The following is a 22360-nucleotide window of genomic DNA, read 5'->3' as shown; positions in this document are numbered from 1 at the left end:
TCCACTTCAGTACAGATATGGCTACTGAGAACGCGCGTTTCTGCATGCGCAAAACTGCAATTGGTCAACCGCAGTCATGCACAATACTGTGGCCTTTTCATTAAAAAAAAAACATTTCTGTGCTTTACGCAATAGCCACCAGGTGGCGCAAGGAATGACTGCTTTTCCATTGACTAACAGGTAGTTCTCATACAGTACGTGTTATTAAATATTAAATATTTCCTAAAAACTGTATTTAAAAAATTAAAACAAGACTAATTTGTAAAATACAAATTCATTACATCATATATCATTAGGAAAAAATAGTAATCTGTTAAAATTTTAAAGTAAAAAAAAACTGTAGCCTACTATCATTTATTAGACAAAAAACAAACTGGCCAGCACATTCAACAGTCCTCAGTAACAATTTGGCCATTTCAATAAAAAATAATAGTTTTAACATAATAATAATAATACAAATAATACAATAATAATTAATTCTTTAGATTTTTTTGAGCCTCTTTGGTTAAAATAAAATACATTTGAAAATTCCTGGAAATCAACAATAGCCAAAATATATTCAAATTAATTTAATATGGTCTGCTTCTGGTGCTTCACACCTTTTTATTGCTCATTTTTATTTCAGGAATAGGGTCCAAGATTAAGAATAAAGTTACCTGTAAAATGTTTTCTGTTTATGAACAATACAGTAGTGAAAGAAGACTTCTCTTACATCAGATTATAGTCCCACCGAAGTAACAGCCGGCAAATGATTCCGTTTGAATAATGTTATTATTAGTAGTAGTGTTATTTATTATATGCATATTTATATTTGTTTTATTAAAAATCATCAGAAACTAAGCTACCTTCTGTTCTGTCATTGCAAAGCCGCTTTACAAACGGTTGGGGTGAAACCAGTGGCCCACCATCTTCTTACGAACATAAAACTCTACATTTAAAATGTTTCATTTTTACATTTTACCACATCATATAAAAACATAAACATTTGTTTGAGGACATTGAACACATGTTTTTGTATGCATGTGTGTGTGACCAGGCGAAAGAGCGCTCGCTTCACAGCTCTTGAAGCATATTAAATCTTTTTTTTCTGTATTTGCTTTTTTGTGCATGAACGTTTTATTGTATTTTTTAGTTTTATATAAAGCTTTTAAGATTTTATATAAAGATACGAATTTAGATGATGGGTAGTATTTATATTATACATGGTTTATTATATTCAAGTCAATGAAATTGGCTAAAAACCAAATATAAATATGTTTGTAAGAATGTGGTGGGTGTGCCAGTGAAAAGCAGCTGTAGTGTATACTGTTTAATAATCAATTTAAATTATGTAATAAATAAATAATTAATAAAGCGGGATTAATTCCCACCAGGGGTGACGCAGTGGCGCAGTAGGTAGTGCTGTCGCCTCACAGCGAGAAGGTTGCTGGTTCGAGTCTCGACTGGGTCAGTTGCCGTTACTGTGTGGAGTCTGCATGTTCTCCCTGCGTTTGCGTGGGTTTCCTCTGGGTGCTCTGGTTTCCCCCACAGTCCAAAAACATGTGGTATAGGGAATTGGGTAGGCTAAATTGTCCATAGTGTGTGAGTGTGTATGGATGTTTCCCAGTGATGGGTTGTGGCTAGAAGGGCATCCGCTGAGTAAAACGTGTGCTGGATAAGTTGCCGGTTCATTCAGCTGTGGTGACCCTAGATTAATAAAGGGACTAAACCGAAAAGAAAATGAATGAATGAAAATTCCCACCAGGGGCGGACTGGCCATCTGGCAAGGGCTGGATCATTTTTTTGTGGGCCGGTCAGTTTTTTTTTTTTTGAAATATGTATTGTTTTTACATGCAGGCAGCTTTTATCTCTTGCTAGATGTGATATTATGATGATGAGGATAATAATAATAGTAATAATAAAAATAATAATAATAAATGTTAAGCATTTGGCCCAATCGGCGATGGCTGCCTGGTTTCGTGCAGCCAGAAACTGTACATTAGGTCTTGATTATTCATATTTATTCATTAGGTCACCTATAATTGTTTAATAAGCACATATTTATTCAAAACAAGAATGAGGCAAAGCCCAGCATAAGCAGTGATTCAAATAATGACAACACTCACAATGAGAGAGTAAAAAAGGATGAGAAGATGTAGAATCAGACAGACAATGTGCTCAACTTAGAAACAAGGAGAAGCCAACATATAGACAGTGGCAATAAAGACTTGATTATTATCATCATATCCAAATACTTTATAAGTAATATTTTAAACCTCCTCCGGTGTTTATTGTTTTTAAGGGAAAGACACAGCCAATCAAAATGCCCATATGTCTTTTGGGGTGGGAGGAGCGAACGTGACTGAACCCTTTCTGCATGCCTAGGTTATATGTTTACAGCGCCATTTTTTTTTTTTTTTTTTTTTGTGGATTAAATTATTGGTGGGGACATTTCAATGGTTGGAGGACATTGGTGGGGACATTGGTTCCACTTTATTACATAGACAGGCATAGCCGTTTGAGTTCTGAATAAGCCAAATAGGCTCAACCCACCAGTTTACTGTAGTAAAAACCACTTTCTATATTTAAGTGCATTTTTTGTTTTCATGTATTAAATAAACTGCCACTTTTCAAATTAAATGACATGCATATAAATATATATTTTTAAACTTACAGGCTAATTCACATATTTCACGATCTGAATGATAATAATAAATAAGAAGTATTTTTTAATACTAGACAACACTTGATGTTTCTGTCTCTGTCAGTGACTCAGTGATAGTTAAAATGGGTACATTCTCTAAGTGGTTCTGTCACTCTGGTTAATCCTTTCTGTGCAAGACTGTATAGTTAATGTTACACGAACTGTAAAGTGTTTAATATTGGTAGTTCATTTTGAAATAAAAATAGCGAAATGTTCATAAAGAGTTACATTTTTCCCTGGAGGAAACAGCTGTGCTGATGAGGTGAACGCCAAGAAAACCGACTGCTTTTCCGTGACATTGGAGGATACGGGTGATACAAGTGTATCTATATCAAAGAACTGCAAATAAGCAGATATTATAACAATTTATCAATTTATCACACACCTCGTTCTCTCGCTGTCCATGGCTGTGGTTTGCTGATCAAATGAATAACAAGACAGGGAGGAGCTGAATCCTGAGTAGAAATATAGGGTGGCTACAGTCCCCCTAAAACAGGCCAAGCAACGCCCATGGTGCGCTCACTGCGCTGGGTCACTCAGTCAGTGGCGAGACCACTCGATGCACGATGCCAACAGTCGGTCGCCGAGTAAATGAATATGATGAATGGAAACACACAGGCCTGTGCGTATAGACATGTAATGTAATGCTGTACAGTAATTAAATACCCATGAGTCACTTGTGACTTTGTCATTTTATATATTTTATATACTTAATTTTAATTTTTAAACTAAAAATATTTCCTTTCTATTAAAAATAACATGTTGTTAAAATGTATACAAACAAATCAAAAGTCATGTTTAATAGACCAAGAACAGTATTTCCTAGAGTCTAATAGTTTTTATTCTGGAGACGGTCTTGGGCTATTTATTTTAGTCTGGCTGCAGTAAAAGCAGATAGGCCTAATAAGCATGTCAATATAATAAACCCCTAAAGAATTTCTTTATGTCAAACAAACATTTGTCATGACTTGTCACTCAAAAGCATCTTGCTATAGCTACTTAATTTATAATGTAGCCAAATGAGATTTCTTGAAAGCTTTCTTGCTGTATAAGCTGTTTATTTTGTCATTCTTTAAACATTTGTTGAATATACAGATTTATATTTTAAATACACCCTTTTAAGTAATGAGCTGTTCATCTTCTGTGATTGTGACCATCTTTTTTTGTAAAAACATTGATATTTCAATTGCATCCACTCCCACAATAAAAAATACTATAATGAGTTATAGGAATACTATAGTGTTTTTGAACCATATTATAAAAATAGCCTGATTAAATTCTAAAGTTGCTCTGGTATCACAACACCTATAAACATAACCCAATACTGAAAAAACATGTTCAAAAACGCTGTAATATTTACTATAATATTAACTATATTACTATACTATTTTTTCATGAGGTCTTCCGTGATAATAAATGCAAACGCAATCTCAGCCACTGGTGACATTTCCAGGCGGCAAAATGGCAAGATTTGGGAAGTGTCCAACTTCTGGTGTATTATATAAGCCCTCTTCTTACTGCAGACAAGGTGAGGCACACCTCAAACAAGCCTATTGACATGCAAACACATCTCAAAAAGGTTTTCACAGCTACTGTCTTTCATCCACCATAGATTGCTCCCAACTTGAAGTGAGACCTTCAAAGATGACCCAGGTGGGACTTGAACCCACAATCCCCAGCTCCGGAGGCTGATGTCTTATCAATTAGGCCACTGGACCATGTCACCAATCTTTTGTCATGGATCTGTTGTATGCATTCAACAAGATGCCAACACATGGAAAACTGCACTTTAGGATCTCGATGCCAGTTTGCATTCCGTCAAATAAAAGGTGTGCAACTAATGGACAAACATTTTCTTTGTGCAATCATACACATTCGTGTCTCATTGGTCCTGGGGTATGGTTCTCGCGTATGGTGTGACTGGTCTTGAGTTTCAAATTCCAGACAAGGCCCCTCTCATTAACTTGAAATCACAACCTTTCTGCAGCTATTTTCTTGTTTGTGTTTCATCATCATCCACCTAACATGAGACCATTAGTTGAAAGCCACGGGGTACTTGAAGTTAAGATGTCCATTGCCAAAGATTAGCTGAACCTTTTAAGTTTGTAACGTGACAGTGAGATTGAAGCAAGATTGGATGAATCTTATTTGAAGTGTGCAGCAAGTCTGAGAATTCGAAGCTAACTATTGTCCTCAGATCATCATGCCTAAGTTTTGAGAAAACAAGTCGGAATTGTTTCACAAAACTTAAATGTAACCCAAGAAACACAACCCAGATGGGACTTGAATCCACAATCCCCAGCTTTGAAGGCTGATGCCTTATCCATTAGGTCAATACTAGCAATTGTCATATCTGTTGTATGGCTCAGGAGGTTCTTGTAACTCAGAAAACAGTACTTTAGGATCCCTATGCCATATTGCATTCTGACGATCTGGTGTGTACACCTAATGACAAAACAGCTTCTCTGAGTTTTCCTTTGTCATGTCTTTTTGACCTAAGGGTTTGAACCTAGCTTTTTAAAGGTCACACTGGATTGTCTTGCACAGCCAACTTAAAAGGAACTGAATCAAACACAACGTAGTTGGTACCTTAAACCCACAATCCCCAGCCTCGAAGGCTGGTGTATCCATTACTCCACTGGGCTGTTTTTCACTGCCTGTGAACTGTAATATGCCTCCAGGGAGTTGCTGAAACACGTAACAAAAACAACATGAACAGAGTAGATTGGATCAGTCTCACAGAATTTTTTGTGGCACTGCAGACTGCTTCTACAGGGCTCGTTGGTCTAGGGGTATGATTCTCGCTTCGGCCGTGAGAGGTCCCGGGTTTAAATCCCGAATGAGCCCTGCGCCTGTCTTTGACAAAGCAGCAGAGCTGTGTTATCTGTAGTGCTTTTGCTGGGACTTTAGTTAATGAACATTTAAATTCTAAATCAGTCTAACATGTACAATTATACAGACAAAAAAAGGAGCGGCAATGATTCGGTTGTTAGATTTCTTTATGGATCTTGAACAACCCACCAGCTTTATATGTAAGCACCATTTTTGTCTTTGTACACAGTCTCTTCTCTGTAGGTGTAACCCCTCTTAGTTCATACGTTCTTTTTTTTTTTAGTAATGATCACGCGAAGGCAGTTTAGCTGAGCACATTCATTTTTTAGTGTTCTCTGGAAAAGACAGAGCACCACACAGACAACAAGTGTTACAGGTCCGGTCACAAAAACATCACTCTCAACAGCTTAAGTGAACTGAGAAAACTTTTTGATACATATGAATTTGACTCAGTCTTTTTTCTAAATGTAGAACACAACATTGCCTTAAAAAATTAATACATCATACCTGGAAAAGACAGAGCACCACACAGACAACAAGTGTTACAGGTCCGGTCACAAAAACTGTTAGAAAATAATACACAATGAATCATACGAATATATGAAATCAGTAGGAGAGCAGAACCATTTTTCACCTACCATCACTCTCAACAGCTTAAGTGAACTGAGAAAATGGCTGGCTGACTCCACCCATTATACCCCCTTTCTCACCTGTAGGTGTCTATCTTTCTCCAAGATGTGTTATACAACTTGACAATGAACATAAGATTTCCATTTAATTAGAACAAATATTTTAACCAAAAACAAGCATTTTGACACCATTCATACTTAATTTATAGTTTCATTTTTTCCCCGTTACATTCTCCACCACTGAATGTGACAAAATGCAACAACCTTAGAAAATACAAAAATGCAACTACTTAAAAACAGAAATTAACCTAGAATTGCCACTCTTAGCAAAAAGCTTTTGATCAGTTTTATCTGTTCAATTTAAGAACTGATAGGAAAAAGTGCTGCGCATATCACTTATCCTGATCATGACCCAAATGACGTGCCTTTAACACATCACACTTGCAATTCTTTTCTCTTGTTTTCCAGAAACAGATGCAAAAAATATACATATATATACATACACTTTATCCTGCTTCTTGACATATCAATGTTTTAAACTAACAATTGAAAAGGACCATTTTCCAAGAGTTTGTTTTCTTGAACTAAACAAGGTCTGTTGACTCATGGAGGAAATAAGGCGATTTACTGGCTTCAACAATCTGCCAAACCTCGATCTGCGACCCGGTAACTCAGTGCCATCCACATTGTCATCAAAAACAAAATCAGAATCGCAGGCATTAGTTTCAGGTCTGTCCCGAAGGATCATAGAATCCAACGAAGTATTCTTAGAACCCGCATTATGTGACGGCACATCAACAATTTCAGCTGAATTGAAAACGTCACATGACTCATTCATCTGAGAAACATTGTCAGCTACGACAAGATCATCACCATTGTCCGTTGAATCATCAGAACTTACTGAGCATCCATCAGAAACGCCATCATCTACAGAAATCACACTCCCATGATCATTAGTCCCTACAGCGTCACATACAGGGAGAAAATTGACACACAAAAGCAGATTTCTGTGTACAACTTTGAATTGATCAGGCACAGGGTGTTTTAATTTGTAAATGTGGGTCTTAGGATCTCGATCAACCACAGTATACACTACACTGTCCCACTTGTCTGAAAGTTTTCGTTTGCCACGCTCGCTCTTATTGGCTAAAAGAACCCTATCACCAACTTCAATATTCACACCCTTATTTCTACGATTGTATACGCGGGCTTGGTGAGACTGTTCTTTGGAAGCATTAGCCTCTGCAACAGCGAGAGCATCCTTCAAGTCCCTACTTAGAGACTCTACGTACTTTGGAACAGAAGCATTCAGATCATCCCTCAACACACTCTTAAAGATGACATCAATCGGTAGTCTGGGAATACGGCCGAACATTAGATAGAAGGGAGGAAATCCAGTAGTCTCATGCGAGGTACAATTGTACAGAAAAGTCAACGTGTGAAGCATCTGAGGCCAATCATGCTTTGGTCTAGGCTCAAGAGTTCTGATCATATTTCCCAATGTTCGATTGAATCGCTCAGCGGTGCCATTCCCCATTGGGTGATATGGGGTAGTTTGAGACTTCTTAACCCCCGAGAACTCAAGCAAGTGTTTAATTAGCTCGCTACAGAAATTGGCACCTTGATCAGAATGAACACGCTCTGGGAAACCATAGTAACAGAAATAGTTATCCCAGAGCTTCTTTGCCACCGACCTAGCAGATTGGTCTGAACAACAGAAGGCATGGGGCAAGCTTAGTAAAATGGTCTGTGACCACTAATACATCGACTGATTTATTCCGTGAATTCTCTGCGGTCCAAAAGTCAATGCAGACCAATTCAAGTGGAGCAGAGGTCTTAACGCTTTCCAGTAAAGCCCGTCCATCTGGCTCTGGTGTCTTTGCAAGGACACAACGACTACACACTTTCACATACTCTCGAACATCCTGCTCAATACCTGTCCAATAAAAACGCTGACGGCAAAGATGGAGAGAACGATACTGCCCTTGGTGTCCAGCCTCATTGTGACAACCCCTTAACACTTCATTTTTGAGTGACGAAGGCACTACAAATTGAAAACGTTTATGGTGTGTCAAAGGATCTTTTGAAACACGATACAGGACACCATCAGCCAAGGATAGTTTGTCCCACTGCTTTAAAAGCTTTCGTACAACACTGGGCTCTCCCATACGCACACGCCTGGAAGGCCTGCGTTTCTGGTCAACATAGAACATCACTCTCTGCAAATGTTCATCCTGGAGTTGACTGTCTCTCAGGTCTCGGTGAGAGTATGAAGGAAGAGCATCAAATCCAACGTCTGTGATTTGTTGGACAAATCCAACCAAAGGAATAGTTTGCATTCTCATCGCGTCATCCCAAGAAAGATGATTGGAGAAAACAGCAGCTACCTCAGCATCTGAAAAACTACCCGGCCCATCCACATCTGAAGCAACCCCCATCTGATCACAAGCACCCGCCAAGACCTCCGTACTGCCGACTACTCGCTGACAGGCATTGGACAATCTGAAAAGATCCTGGACAGTAGCACAAGTATGGTTCCTTGACTCTGGATATAAGCTTTTCATAAGGTTCCCTGACAATGCGATGGCTAACCCGACTGTCAACAAAAGGTTGCCTACTCAAAGTGTCAGCTATTGTGTTCTTCGACCCTGGAACATATTTGATGTCAAACTCAAAGGCAGCGAGTTTAGCCACCCACCTTTGCTCACAGGCGTCGAGCCTAGGTTTGGTCAAAATATGCGTCAATGGGTTATTATCTGTCCAAGCTGTGAACCGATGCCCTTTTAGCCAGTGGCTAAACTTGTCACATATGGCCCACTTAAGCGCGAGGAACTCAAGACGATGTGCTGGATATCTGGCTTGTGCTCTGGACAGTGATCTACTTGCAAACGCAATAGGCCGAGCCCTATTTTCTCCAGGACTCAGTTGCGAAAGCACAGCACCCAACCCTTCAGTTGATGCATCAGTGGCAAGAATAAAAGGTCTAGAAAAGTCAGGGTGTGCAAGGACTACATTAGAGAGAAGGGCTTCTTTCAGTGCAGACAAAGCTGCCTCACAAGCTGGAGACCAATCATCGGGAGTAAGCTTTCTAGTTATAGAAACCCCTCTGCGTCCCACTCCTCTGGGTTTCCTAACTCCACTAGTCAAAGCAAAAAGCGGCCGTGCAAGGGACGAACAATTCTCAATGAACCTTTGGTACCACATGACGAGACCAAGAAAGGACTGTATTCTCTTAACCGACGGGGTTGCGCCATCAGGGCACATCAAATCTGCAGGAGTGATATTAGCGATTGCTTCAACTTTACTAGGGTCTGTTGACACACCCTCTTCTGTGATTAAATGACCAAGAAATTTAACAGAGCGTCTTAAGAAATGACATATTTTTGGAGACAATTTCAAATTGTGCTTTTTCAACATTCTGAAAACCATTTCGAGCCTCTGTAGTGCAACCTCTTCACTGGGTGCAAATACCATTAAATCATCCAAGTAGCATAACAGAGACAAGAAATTTTGATCCCCAAAAATCTTAGTCATCATTCTCATGAAACTCGCAGGTGAGTTACAAAGGCCTTGCGGGAGCCTGTTATATTCGTGTAACCCTACCGGCGTCGTGAATGCGGTGTACTTTTTGTCATCTTCATGCAGTGGAACATTATAGAATCCAGAAGTTAAGTCCATCGTACTAAAAAATGAATTGCCACCGAGTGCCGCAAGACAATCCTCTTGATGAGGCAAAGGGTGCGCATCCTTCACAGTACGCGCGTTAAGCCAACGGAAGTCCGTGCAAATGCGCAAATCACCATTTTTTTTCCAGCACAAAACCAAAGGCGATGCAAATTCGCTAACGGACTTGCGTATTATACCCCTCTCCTCCATTTCATTAAGAGCGACACGCAACTTCTGGTACTGTGAAGGGGGAACTCGTCTAAATGGTAAGCGAAATGGTCTTTCGTCAACTAGGCGAATTCTGTGCACAAAGTCCCTGACTTCGCCACAGTCGAGAGAATGTCTAGAAAAAATGGATTCGTATTCAAGCACTAAATCACACAGCTTCGCCTTCCAAAAATCGGAAACTTCACATGCTTCTAAGTCAACAGACTCCAAGCCGCATTTTTGAAGTCTGTTGCCAGGAGCATCAGATCTGTCTGGCTCAACTGCTGAATGCTGAACACACACCTGCAGAGTAGACTCAGAGCCTGCGTCGCATACATCCTCTAAAGCGATACAAGGATAAACGTCGGCTACCTTAGTGTTTCGCCTCAGCGTTACCGGCTTGTCGCTAGGATTAATCAACTTTAGTGGTATCCAACCGTCACCCCAAAGAGGAGAAACTACACGACCAACTAGAACTTTTTTAGAAGCAGAATGGACTCTAGATGGTTCCACCATCACAGTGCTGCCTAGCTGGCCACATGACTTAACAGGTAGTTTTCCCCAGACAAGATGTTCCTGGCCAGGCGAAAGAGTGACTGCACTATGAAGTTTTACTGTACCAACAACATCCGGAACTGTTTCACCCCTCCATCGACGTATACCAGCCAGCATCGACAAAAACTCATCACCCTCTGAATTAGGTCCACTGGGGGTAGAAATCAATTCCCAATATCTGTCAGAACCCTTCAGTCTGTGGACGAGATACTTAATGACATTCGTCCCTAAAATGAGGTCATCATCTTGGCCTGGAACGACAAGACATGGGACAATAACATCACAACCATAAACATCCAATTTAAGTTCAAATATACTCTTTGGAAATACTCGTTTGCCACCACATCCTATTATGATAACATCAGTTTCTTTTTCCGTAACAGTATCCAGGACACCATGTTCCCTTAGCTTAGCGACTACCGAACCACTCAGAGTACAGGCCATAGAGCCGGTGTCCAACATGGCGTTAACAGTGAGTGAGTCATTAATAAGAACAGGTGTGTAGAAGAGTGTATCTGAGCAAGCAATATGTTGTGTATTCTGAAAGACGACTTTCTGAGAGTCGGTACAAAAGTTCTTAAATGAGAGAAACAAAGCTTCAAAATCAGTATCCACCTCGAGGGAATTTTCTGAATCACCCACACTCCCCCTCTCCGAATGCAGGTGTGTCAGTTTTCCTGACCACCAGGTGAATCCGAAGAAGAAAGTACTGTTGTGAATTTCTTTGTACAGTCTCGCTTGGAATGACCAGCAGTATGGCATCTAAAGCACAAACGATGAGTTCTACAATGGTCAATTGTAGTGTGCGATGTGTCACCACAAATCTTACAGTTTTTCCGCCCAACTGCAGTCATTCCTTGCATTTTACCCGTATGCACATACTCAGAAACGTTTTCTTCCTTCTTTTTCAAAACGTCAATCAGCTGTGTCAGCATGTCAGCCATCCGATTCAAACTAGACTCATCTTTTGCATCGGGTTTTGAGTCATTAGGTACGCTGGGTCCCTGCTTAAAACACGCTAGCACTGGCTCAGAACCAGCATTAACATGTTCACAACTGTGCAAGGAAATCTGTGCGTTTTGACCAATCGCATATTCGTTTGTAACTGCTCTCGACTTAGTGTCACGCTGAATACTGTCTAGCAGCTCCTGAACATCCTTTGCGGTCCATTTTTCTAAAGGCCGCACTTTAAAAGTACGAGCTAAATCAGTGTCTGGACAATTTCGCACAAACATCATTGCAACTTCTGAACTCAAATTGTCCATACATCTACCCTGAGCTCTGAGACACTCGTCGGCAATGTCTGCTGCCTTATTCAGCCGCAGCCAGTAGTCAACAGGGTTCTCACCGTATCTAGGTAACGTGCTGTAAAAATCAGCAAGCGGCATACTGGAATAGGACACATTACTGAAATGTTGCTTAAGTATGCTGTATATTAAATTTGGCTGTGTTTTGCAGTCTAACGTAGGGTTACTGCGCAATGTTACTTTTACAACATCTCTTGCCCTACCCATAAGATGACTGATTATTTCATCTGCTTGATTAGGAATGTCAACATTTTTTTTTTGTAGATAGAGCTGCATCATGTCAACCCATTCCTGGACATCACATCTACCCAGATTGTCTCCCCTAAATACAGGCGGTTCTTTTTCATCTGATTTCAAGATGACATTGAGCTGTGATAAATCAAGATTAGCACATTAGGAACTCGAAGTGCTTGTCTTGCTACAACTCCCAGCGAATCCACCCTCCGATAGAAGTTTAGCAGTAACTGATTCACCAATTTTTCGACCCAATTCCTCAACTAAAACATTAAGATCGCTCACATCACGATCACTAGATATTCCCAATTTACCTGGCTTAGGAGTAGACGTGACAGGGAAAGTTCGGTTGACATCATGCGCCATGAAATTCTCTTTCACTGAATGGTCATCAAACTTAACTTTCATTTCACTCAGTCCCAATTTAGAATTAGAATATTGCATCAGGTATTTTCCCTGCCCAGCCCCCAACAATGAGCTATCTGCACCACCCTCAGCCATTTGGAGATACTTTTATCATGAAACACAAAAAGTAAATAAACTAATCAGGAAAAATTCAGTCAATAACAGTCACTTAGCTGCAGTCCGTCGATATCCCAGTTGCTCAAAGGCTGGTCAGAAAAGAAACTTCTTGTTTTTTTTTTTTTTTTTTTTTCTCGCAACGTCCTTAAACAGCCGGCAAATCGTCCATCAGAACCCCGCGGCGTTTCAAATGCACTCCGCCAGTCTCTCGACGGTTTTCACGCGAACCTGAGAGCCCGCGACGGCTCTGCCACACTCCCTCCTCGTCAATCCCTCGACGATCTTCACGTGAAGCTGGAAGCCCGCGAAAGCTCCGTCACACACCCTCCTCGTCAATCACTCGACGATCTTCACGTGAAGCTGGAAGCCCGCGATGGCTCTGTCACACACCCTCCTCGTCAATCCCTCGACGAGCTTCACGTGAAGCTGGAAGCCCGCGACGGCTCCGTCACACTCGCTCCTCGTTAATCGCTCGCCGATCTTCACATGTAGCTGGAAGCCCGCGACGGCTCCGTCACACTCGCTCCTCGCTAATCCCTCGACAATCTGCGTTGTGTAGATCGCAAACAGCTCCACCAGCACACTGGTAATCCGAGCCCCACTCCACAGTAATAACACACTGCACTCAGCGTCGCGTCGATCACGAACGGGATTCACGGCACCATTGTAACCCCTCTTAGTTCATACGTTCTTTTTTTTTTTTAGTAATGATCACGCGAAGGCAGTTTAGCTGAGCACATTCATTTTTTAGTGTTCTCTGGAAAAGACAGAGCACCACACAGACAACAAGTGTTACAGGTCCGGTCACAAAAACATCACTCTCAACAGCTTAAGTGAACTGAGAAAACTTTTTGATACATATGAATTTGACTCAGTCTTTTTTCTAAATGTAGAACACAACATTGCCTTAAAAAATTAATACATCATACCTGGAAAAGACAGAGCACCACACAGACAACAAGTGTTACAGGTCCGGTCACAAAAACTGTTAGAAAATAATACACAATGAATCATACGAATATATGAAATCAGTAGGAGAGCAGAACCATTTTTCACCTACCATCACTCTCAACAGCTTAAGTGAACTGAGAAAATGGCTGGCTGACTCCACCCATTATACCCCCTTTCTCACCTGTAGGTGTCTATCTTTCTCCAAGATGTGTTATACAACTTGACAATGAACATAAGATTTCCATTTAATTAGAACAAATATTTTAACCAAAAACAAGCATTTTGACACCATTCATACTTAATTTATAGTTTCATTTTTTCCCCGTTACATAGGCACCATGCAGGATTCAAAATGGCCTTTCGCGTTAGGTATCTCGTTACTCTTTTAGTCATAACAGGTAATATGCTTGGCAATGCAGGAAGTTAATGACATGCAAACACATCTCAAGAAGGTTTTCACAGCTAGCGTGTTTCATCCACCAAACATTGCTCCCATATTGAAGTGAGACCTTCAAAGACAACCCAGATGGGACTTGAACCTACAATCCCGAGCCCCGGAGGCTGATGCATTATCCGTTAGGCCACTGGGTCATTTCGCCAATCATTTGTCATGGATCTTTTGTATGCCTTCAACAAGATGCCAACACATGGAAAACTGCACTTTAGGATCTCGATGCCAGTTTGCATTCCGTCAAATAAGATGTGTATATGGCCACACTGGGCAAAGTATAGGTATACTCGGGCACAGAATCTGGGTCAGAAGTATGCCCTATGAGCATGCTCTGTGGGTATTTAGTAATTAACAAAATAGTTAGGTCTCACTAATACTAAGTTGATTCCAGGCACAAAATGTGCCTATAAGGTCCCAATAAAGCACTCATACAAAGAAGTGTGGTTATGAACATGCATGGCCATTGTGGCTTTAACACAAAACAAAACTAGTTCTCTTCTACTATGTAGCAAAAGTAGCACAATATTACTTCAACTGCATAATTACATCTTTTGAATGCATAAAGTCAGTAATCAATGAAGCTATCTAAAAATATAAAGACAACATGGACTATTTTTCAAAGGTTCGGGACGACTGCTTTATTTTATAAAGATGCAGATATAAAAGTAACCTTGTAAATAATTATTCCTTTTTAATATGTTAACCTTTCCATTTGAATATGTTAAAATATAATTTATTCCAATAATGTTAAAGCTGCATTTGAGGCATTTGTGTCCTACATGAAATCACTCTAATGATTTGGTGCTTTAAAACCTTTCTATTTTTATTAACCCAAAACTACTCATGCATTTTGACTGTTATTTTATGTTTTGTGTTACAATGTGAACGTCATCAATGTCTCACACACACACACACATACACACACTGATATATAATCAGATATATATATATATATATAAACTATTCTTTTACATTTCATGTGTTAAGTTTTTAGTTAAGATTCTCCACAGAAATTGCCAAAAAATGTCCGTAGATTCTGTCTGGGCCTAATTTTGAGGTAAAATCAGAAAGAAAAGAGAAACTAGTGTGTAAATTGAAAAGAATCACTTATGGATTCAAGCAGTCAGACAGGAACTGGAACAAAATGGTGATTACTTGTGTGAAGACTTGTGTGTATGGCTTTTGTGCTTATGTAAACATATTCAAGGGCATGGACAGATGGGTAGCATTTTGATTATATGCAGTGGGCCGCTCTGGCTGAATTGTAATTTTTTTGTGTGAACTACCCCTTTATATGCTTCTGTAAGTAATGGTAAAGTTAAATATTATATTACAGATATTATTTGAAAAAATAAACCTTAGATAGGAAGTTGTGAAAATAAGAAAGAAGAGGTCATAATTACGAGGAGGAGATTTGGACTCATATTAATAGGAAGTAATGTGTTTTAGACATGCAAGTCATCATAGAGTGGATTAAAAATGTTTTTCAAAATTGTCTTAAAAATGTTTAAAGTTTTTTGATCAGCTTCAAATACTGAATATCTCTGTGTGTGTGTGTGTGTGTGTCTGTGTGTGTGCGTGTGTGTGTGTGTGTGTGTGTGTGCGTGCGTGTGTGTGTGTGTGCCAGAGAGCAGATATAATGGAAAGTGGAAAATGAGGGAAAAATTTATCAATAAGTCATGACTAAAATTAAGTGGCAAAAAAGCTTTAAAAAAAAGACTTTTATTTTGGCGTGGCGGTGTGACGTCATAAGGCTGCGCCGCTCCTGCACTGTGATTCCATGCTGTGATTCAACTAGAGAAAGGTTTGTTTTAAAACTTTTACACAGATAGAAACTGATTGATTAAAGTTTTAGGTTTTTTTCATCCTATGCTAAATTATGTACCTGCTGTTGAAAATAATATTTTAACCTTTTATACAACGTAGTATTATTTTACTCACAGCAATGAGGGCTATTGTTTGAACCGAAATGTGTGTAATAAGTGTTTTAATGAAGGTTTAGTTTATTAAATAGTATAATGTCACTCCATTCTAAGTATACATCACCATATATATGGAATAGCATACTGGTTAATCAGCTTATTTGTGGCAATTGTATCTTGTTTGAACTTACTGGATTTATTTTTGTTAATTACTCTCATATAAAGAAACTGTTGAAGAAACTGTTGAAAAGAAGTTATTTTGTTTCTGTTCATTGTTTTATTCATTTAAATTTTTTTTATTGTTTTGTTCATTTTAAACAGGATAAAGTGTCCAAACACAGAGAAAAACCCCTGCCGAAGCGACTGATCTCCACACTGTTATAAAGATGGTGTTTATTAAAGAGGAGAGTGAAGATGTGAAGATTGAAGAAACATTCACAGTGAAACAGGAAGATCTGCAGGAACAAACAGGTTGATTTTCATTCTCAAAGACCAATTCAGTCATTTGATCCTCATTCAGATATATTTTAATAATAAGAATACTAAATTAAATTCATCTTGCAGCCCTGAGTGTGCTGCCTAGTTATCCTAAATGCACATAAGCACTCATTGAAAGACAGGAATGAGATGCTTTCCTGTTACTTGTTTTCATGTCTTTTGTCATTATTTTAATGTATTATTAGTGCCCCATTTTCTCTACCTTATTAAGGTTATTGCTTTTCTTGTTCTTCTACTGTTTGTAAAGCGTCCTTGAGCACTGGCGCTATATAAAATAAATGAAAACAATAAATAAAAAAGTTTAACTGAGCTGAGGATATTTGACCTACAGTATTCTCATAGAAGATATCTGCTATTACGGTGATGTTGGCTTGGTACTTTCCATTTGCATATGTCACTTTGATCACAATTCCCTTTTTTATCAACTTCTTTATGGGTTTAAAGTTGTTTTTAGAAGTTGTTACTAGTTCTCACATATCGTATCGAGTTAGAATTACATCATTATTATAATAACTAGTTACCAGGACTTTTGTGTTTAAACAGGGTTTCCGTGGGGTCTTAAAATGTCTTAAATTCCAAAATCTAAATTTTAGGCCTTAAAAAGTCTTTTAACTTTTAAAACATTTGTTCATTTTTTTTATTGATTTTTTTCAAAGAAAGTTTGTGTTTGGAAAAGTGTATGGATACAAGTAAAGCTTGCTTGTTTTTACACAATATTTAAAATCTTTTGCTAAGAAATATCTAAAATATTGTAATTTTCTTTTATCATTCATTTATTATTGTATTATCAAATGTATTAAATCATATTTTTTTGATAGGGCAAATAAAAATCTTTTCCATCTGGGGCATTTGAAAAATTCCCTTTATGAGTCTAAAATTTCATTCATAATTGTCTTGAAAATGTCATAAAATTCTTGTATTTAACTTGGTGAAACCTGCTGAAACCCTGGGTTAAAGTATGTCAGAAAGCGTGGACGCCCCCAATATTAAATATGCTGAATGAAATGGACACTAAAGTAATTAATTATTATAAAACATTGTACATTATTCTAAACTATATGCTGTTGCTGTGGGACGACGTGAAACAAAACAAACAAATTATAGTGGAACAATAACGTTTAGCATTGCACTGACTACAACTGGCCAACAAACTAGTCTAAATGACTTTTGCTGCTTAAGAAATGGATTACAGCATGCTGATGATATGCAAACATTTGAGTGTAAAGTTCGTCAGTATTGACCATATACTTCATGTACCAGCAGGCGCCGCCATTGGAATCTTTTTGCCTGAAATTGTTTTTTTCAAAGAATTAATTTTTGGATCCTAAATACAGTGTTATGCTGCTTAGGCATGAGACGATAACAGTTTACAAGGTGTACCACAGTTTGGAAAAGTCAAGCTTTGTTAAAAATGTTTAAATCCAGTAGTAGATACACATGAGGGAACACAACAGTAATCTAGAGCGAGTGCATTTGATCATTTGCATTTAAAGCCACAGGCACAAATAGAGCTTGGTTTTCCTCTGACCCCCAAAATTAAATCTTCTGCAAGGTATATGATCTGATTTTAAGCCGAAACCTCAGACACATTCTGGGAACACTAAAGACTTATTTTACATCTTGTAAAAAAAGGTTCATAATAGGAACCCTTTAAAGGGATAGTTCATGCAGAAATGAAGATTTCCTGACCATTTACTCTCCCTCATGTGGTTTTAAACCTTTATGAGTTTCTTGATTCTGTTGAACGCAAAAGAAGATATTGTGAAAAAAACGCTGGCTTCTTTTGTGTTCCAGAAGAAAGGAAATATTTAAAACCACAAGATGGAGAGTTAAGGGTAAGGTCATTTTAATTTTTGGGTGAAACATTCATTTCATGCTTGCCGCTTTGTGCCTTCATACTAAAGTTCACTTTTTTTGTTGTTTGTTTAAGACCTGATGGTGCTGAAAGAAGAGACTCATCAATGGAATAAAATGGAAGAGAAACAGCAAGACATAACGACTGATGAAAAAGCCACACTGACTAAAAAGACTTCACATGGAAGACATCTGAAATCCAAATCTGAGTGTAATTTCAGCTGTAAACAGAGTAGAAAGAGTTTCAGTCAAAAGCCAAACCTTGATGTTCACATGAGAGTTCACACTAGGGAGAACCCTTACACCTGCAAACAGTGTGGAAAGAGTTTTCCTAAAATCCATGGCTTTAAAGCCCACATGAGAATTCACACTGGGGAGAGGCCGTACACATGCAAACAGTGTGGAAAAAGCTTCTGTCATGCAAGAAACTTGGCAGTGCACAGGAGAATTCACACTGGGGAGAAGCCTTACTCTTGCCCTCAGTGTGGAAAGAGTTTTAATCAAAATAACAACCTTGAAGTCCACATGAGAACTCACAATGAACGAAAAATATTTACTTGCACACAGTGTGGGAAAAGTTTTGCTAAAAAACAAAACGTTGACCTCCACATGAGGATTCACACTGGAGAGAAACCTTACACATGCACTGAGTGTGGTAAACATTTCACATATAAATCCACATTCAATAACCACAAGAGAACTCACACTGGAGAGAAACCTTACAGATGTACAGAGTGTGGTAAAAGTTTCCTAAATAAAACCACACTTAATAAACACATGAGGATTCACACTGGAGAGAAACCTTACAGATGCACAGAGTGTGGTAAAGGTTTCAGATGTAAAAGCACACTCAATCACCACAAGAGAACTCACACCTGAGAGAAGCTGTTTGCATGTGCTGAGTGTGGAAAGAGCTTCACAACCAAACCTAGCCTCATAAATCACATGAATGGTCACACTGGAACCCTAGTGTTCACATGTGATCAGTGTGGAAAGAGTCTCACACGCAAAGACGCCATTAAGCGACACATGATGATTCACTCAGTAGAGCGTTTTAGATGCAGTGAGTGTGGAAAGGACTTTAAACATAAAAGAAGCCTCAGCGCTCATATGAAGCTTCACAATAGAGAGCAGAGTCCTCAACATTTAGGCCTTGTCCACACAAACACAGGTAAATTCAAAATGGAACCTTTTTCATGTAGTTTGGCTGTTCATTCACATGAAGTTCATTTATAAACTACTTTTGAGAGGATCACATGCTTATGATTGTCCACGGCTGGTCCTGCATTAGCTAACACATGATTCACCAATCAGATGAATCCTGACTCACTATAAATAACCAGAGTTTCTTACTTCAGTTATCTTCATCTTGAAGAATCCCTCTCCCACCCCCTACCCTTCCTCCTTTCTAGATTGGTGCCAAATTGGTTGCCCATAGTCGAGCTCTTAAAAGCCATATATCTTCCTTTAGCCATCTCTATATCTGTCATTAGAACAGAAACAAGTCTGGGGATTTCATCAAGATCTACCAGAGCTCAAACTTCCCTCTCTCCCTGCTAACGGAAGGGAGTCCAGGGCTTGAGGATCTTATGAGCTTAGGGCTCTCTCCCGGGACAGCATACCAAACAAGTGTGAACTCTTGAATACATATCAAGTTACTGGAAATGAAACCCTTTGAACACCTGAAGATGTAAACTCAATAACTGAAGAGGAGTGAAGATTTTGACAACTGTTTTGTACTGTAGATCAGGGCCCACAGCCCAGTACCGGGTTGTGAGAGTTGCTACCGGGCTTCAAGAATGCAAAATAACTCTATATGTTTTTTTTCAGAATCAGAATCAGAATCGGTTTTATTGCCAAGTGTGCTTCACACACACAAGGAATTTGTTTTGGCTACAGAAGCTTCCAGTGTACATAAAGTGACATGTGACAACACAAAATAAATCTGAAAAAATAAACTAATAATAATAAAAAATGATGAACATTAAACAGATGCGGTTAGTGAAGAAACCTGGATGTTGAGTTGTATGTACAGATTGTTATAAATATACAGGTTACAAGGTGCTGTGTACAAGTGCGAATGTAGAAAGTATTGCATTGTATATTGATATAAGGTGCTGTGTACAAGTGCGTATGAGAAAGTATTGCACATATTTATTGCACAGTAGGGGAATATTTAACTGTTCATAAGGTAGACAGCCTGAGGAAAGAAACTTTTCCTGTGTCTGGCTGTTTTTGTGCTCGGTGCTCTGAAGCGCTGTTGATGTTGATAGACTGTGTGGCTTGTTTCACATGCAAACACCTACAGGAACTCAAGAATTGTGACCCAACCAAAGCAGTTGGGTAATCTCTTACTTGAAGATCACTGACGAGAAACTGCACTATTGTCTTCAATAAAGTTTTCTCCCCATAAGAACTTTGGTCAGCTTGCTTACTTTATGTATTAGAGTCATTTATATATTGGTGAGCCACCCAAGAACAGTTTAGTCAAGTACAGCAAAATCTGACAATGTGTTTCAAACTATTATGAACCAATAACCATATTTGTGCACATTGCACACTTGCAAATTCTTTTTTAATTTACCAATCAAATGGTCAGCTCTGAATTAGAAAGATTAGAGAGGAGAAAATGTTTGTGGATATGCAGGGAACACTGTCCTACATCCTTAGATTGTGTTTTTAATTATTCACATTGTTTGATTGTTGTCGAATGAAAGTCCGGCTAAACTTGTGTGGTGTGAACTCGCCATAAGGCAATGACAGTGACCGACTGATGCAGACTCCCTAAAGCTTTGTTCAGACTACACAATGCCATTTGCCAGTTATGACAGATCAGATTTGTGTCAGGTTATGAGATTTTGACTTGATCTAATCTTGATGTGTTGTGGGTAACAAATGAAGACTCAAACACTACACATTTATTTTAATTGACTAATTTGAAAAAAGAAACAAGTTTTCTTCATGAAGACAATTAAACTTTTCTGTAGACAACTGGCTGCCTTTAAAGATACGTTCATGTGAAATTCACACATTCCTACAAATAAATAAATGTATGGGAAACTCAGCGTCGCTATTGTGAATGCGAACATGAGTGATTTGTTAGCTTACATGCTAATACCAGTACTACAAAAACCTACATTTATGAATGAAGAATTTTGCAAAGCATAAAGGTTGTTAACCAGGTAATGCTGTGTACAATTTTCTTTAGTTACACCAAATTTAACTTGTTTATAGCAAAAATCGTTTACATGGATATTGACATGAGACATTCTGTCATGTACATGAGTATATGCAATTGTAGAAAATATGCTCAGTGGTTTCAATATCACTCTCACAACATTGACAATTGACAAGAGTTATCCTCAGTATCACATTTTAATCTCAGGAATTGTTTTGATGGATACACATCAATAATCATTTTAAACTGAAGCTCTTTAATTTTGGGGAGAATTAGATAATAAATGTAACTTGTTCTTATTTTTTCTTATTCCTATGAATTCACCCTCTACTGCACGGCTTAACCATATGGCAACATGATACTTATGTTCATTTCCCTGCCACTGTTTCTTTAAGACCAACATATTTTTTTTTGTTGTTGTTGGAAAGAGAAGACATTAAAGTAGCCAATGATGTGCTTTGGTTAAGTCACATGACATGCAGTGTTTTCTCTAGCACGATTTCTGACAGACTGACGTTTATTGTGAGTAGTTGCTAAATGCAAATGTAAACGTCAATAAAAACAGGATCAAATTATGTCAGATCCACAAAAAAAAAATCTGAAACATCACCTCCAGTTAGTTATGATGACATATTCACAACTCAATGTTTTTAAATCAAATTTGTTTTTTTCTAAATCCATCAACTGTATGTGTTACCAAATGGCAACACTGTGCAATAGTGGAATGTGCAATATTGCAATGGATTAGCTAGCTAGCAAGGTCAGCTGTGAACTTTTAAGTTGTAACAATAACAACATCAATGCTAGTAATATAATGTTGATTAGTCATGTGTTAATGGCATTTGCATTATGGATAAAATCTAGTTTTAAT

General features: G+C 38.5%; 1 pseudogene; it reads left to right on the top strand.

Annotated features, from left to right (window-relative positions):
* The first annotated feature begins 16307 nt into the window (after positions 1–16307).
* On the top strand, positions 16308–20685 carry LOC130222111 (gastrula zinc finger protein XlCGF52.1-like; annotated as a pseudogene).
* The last annotated feature ends 1675 nt before the right edge of the window (positions 20686–22360 follow it).

The sequence above is a fragment of the Danio aesculapii genome, chromosome 4 (assembly GCF_903798145.1).
Source record: "Danio aesculapii chromosome 4, fDanAes4.1, whole genome shotgun sequence".
In the NCBI taxonomy this organism is placed as follows: domain Eukaryota; kingdom Metazoa; phylum Chordata; class Actinopteri; order Cypriniformes; family Danionidae; genus Danio; species Danio aesculapii.
Note: the sequence above shows the minus strand (reverse complement) of the source record. Positions and strands in the feature narration are given on the sequence as shown.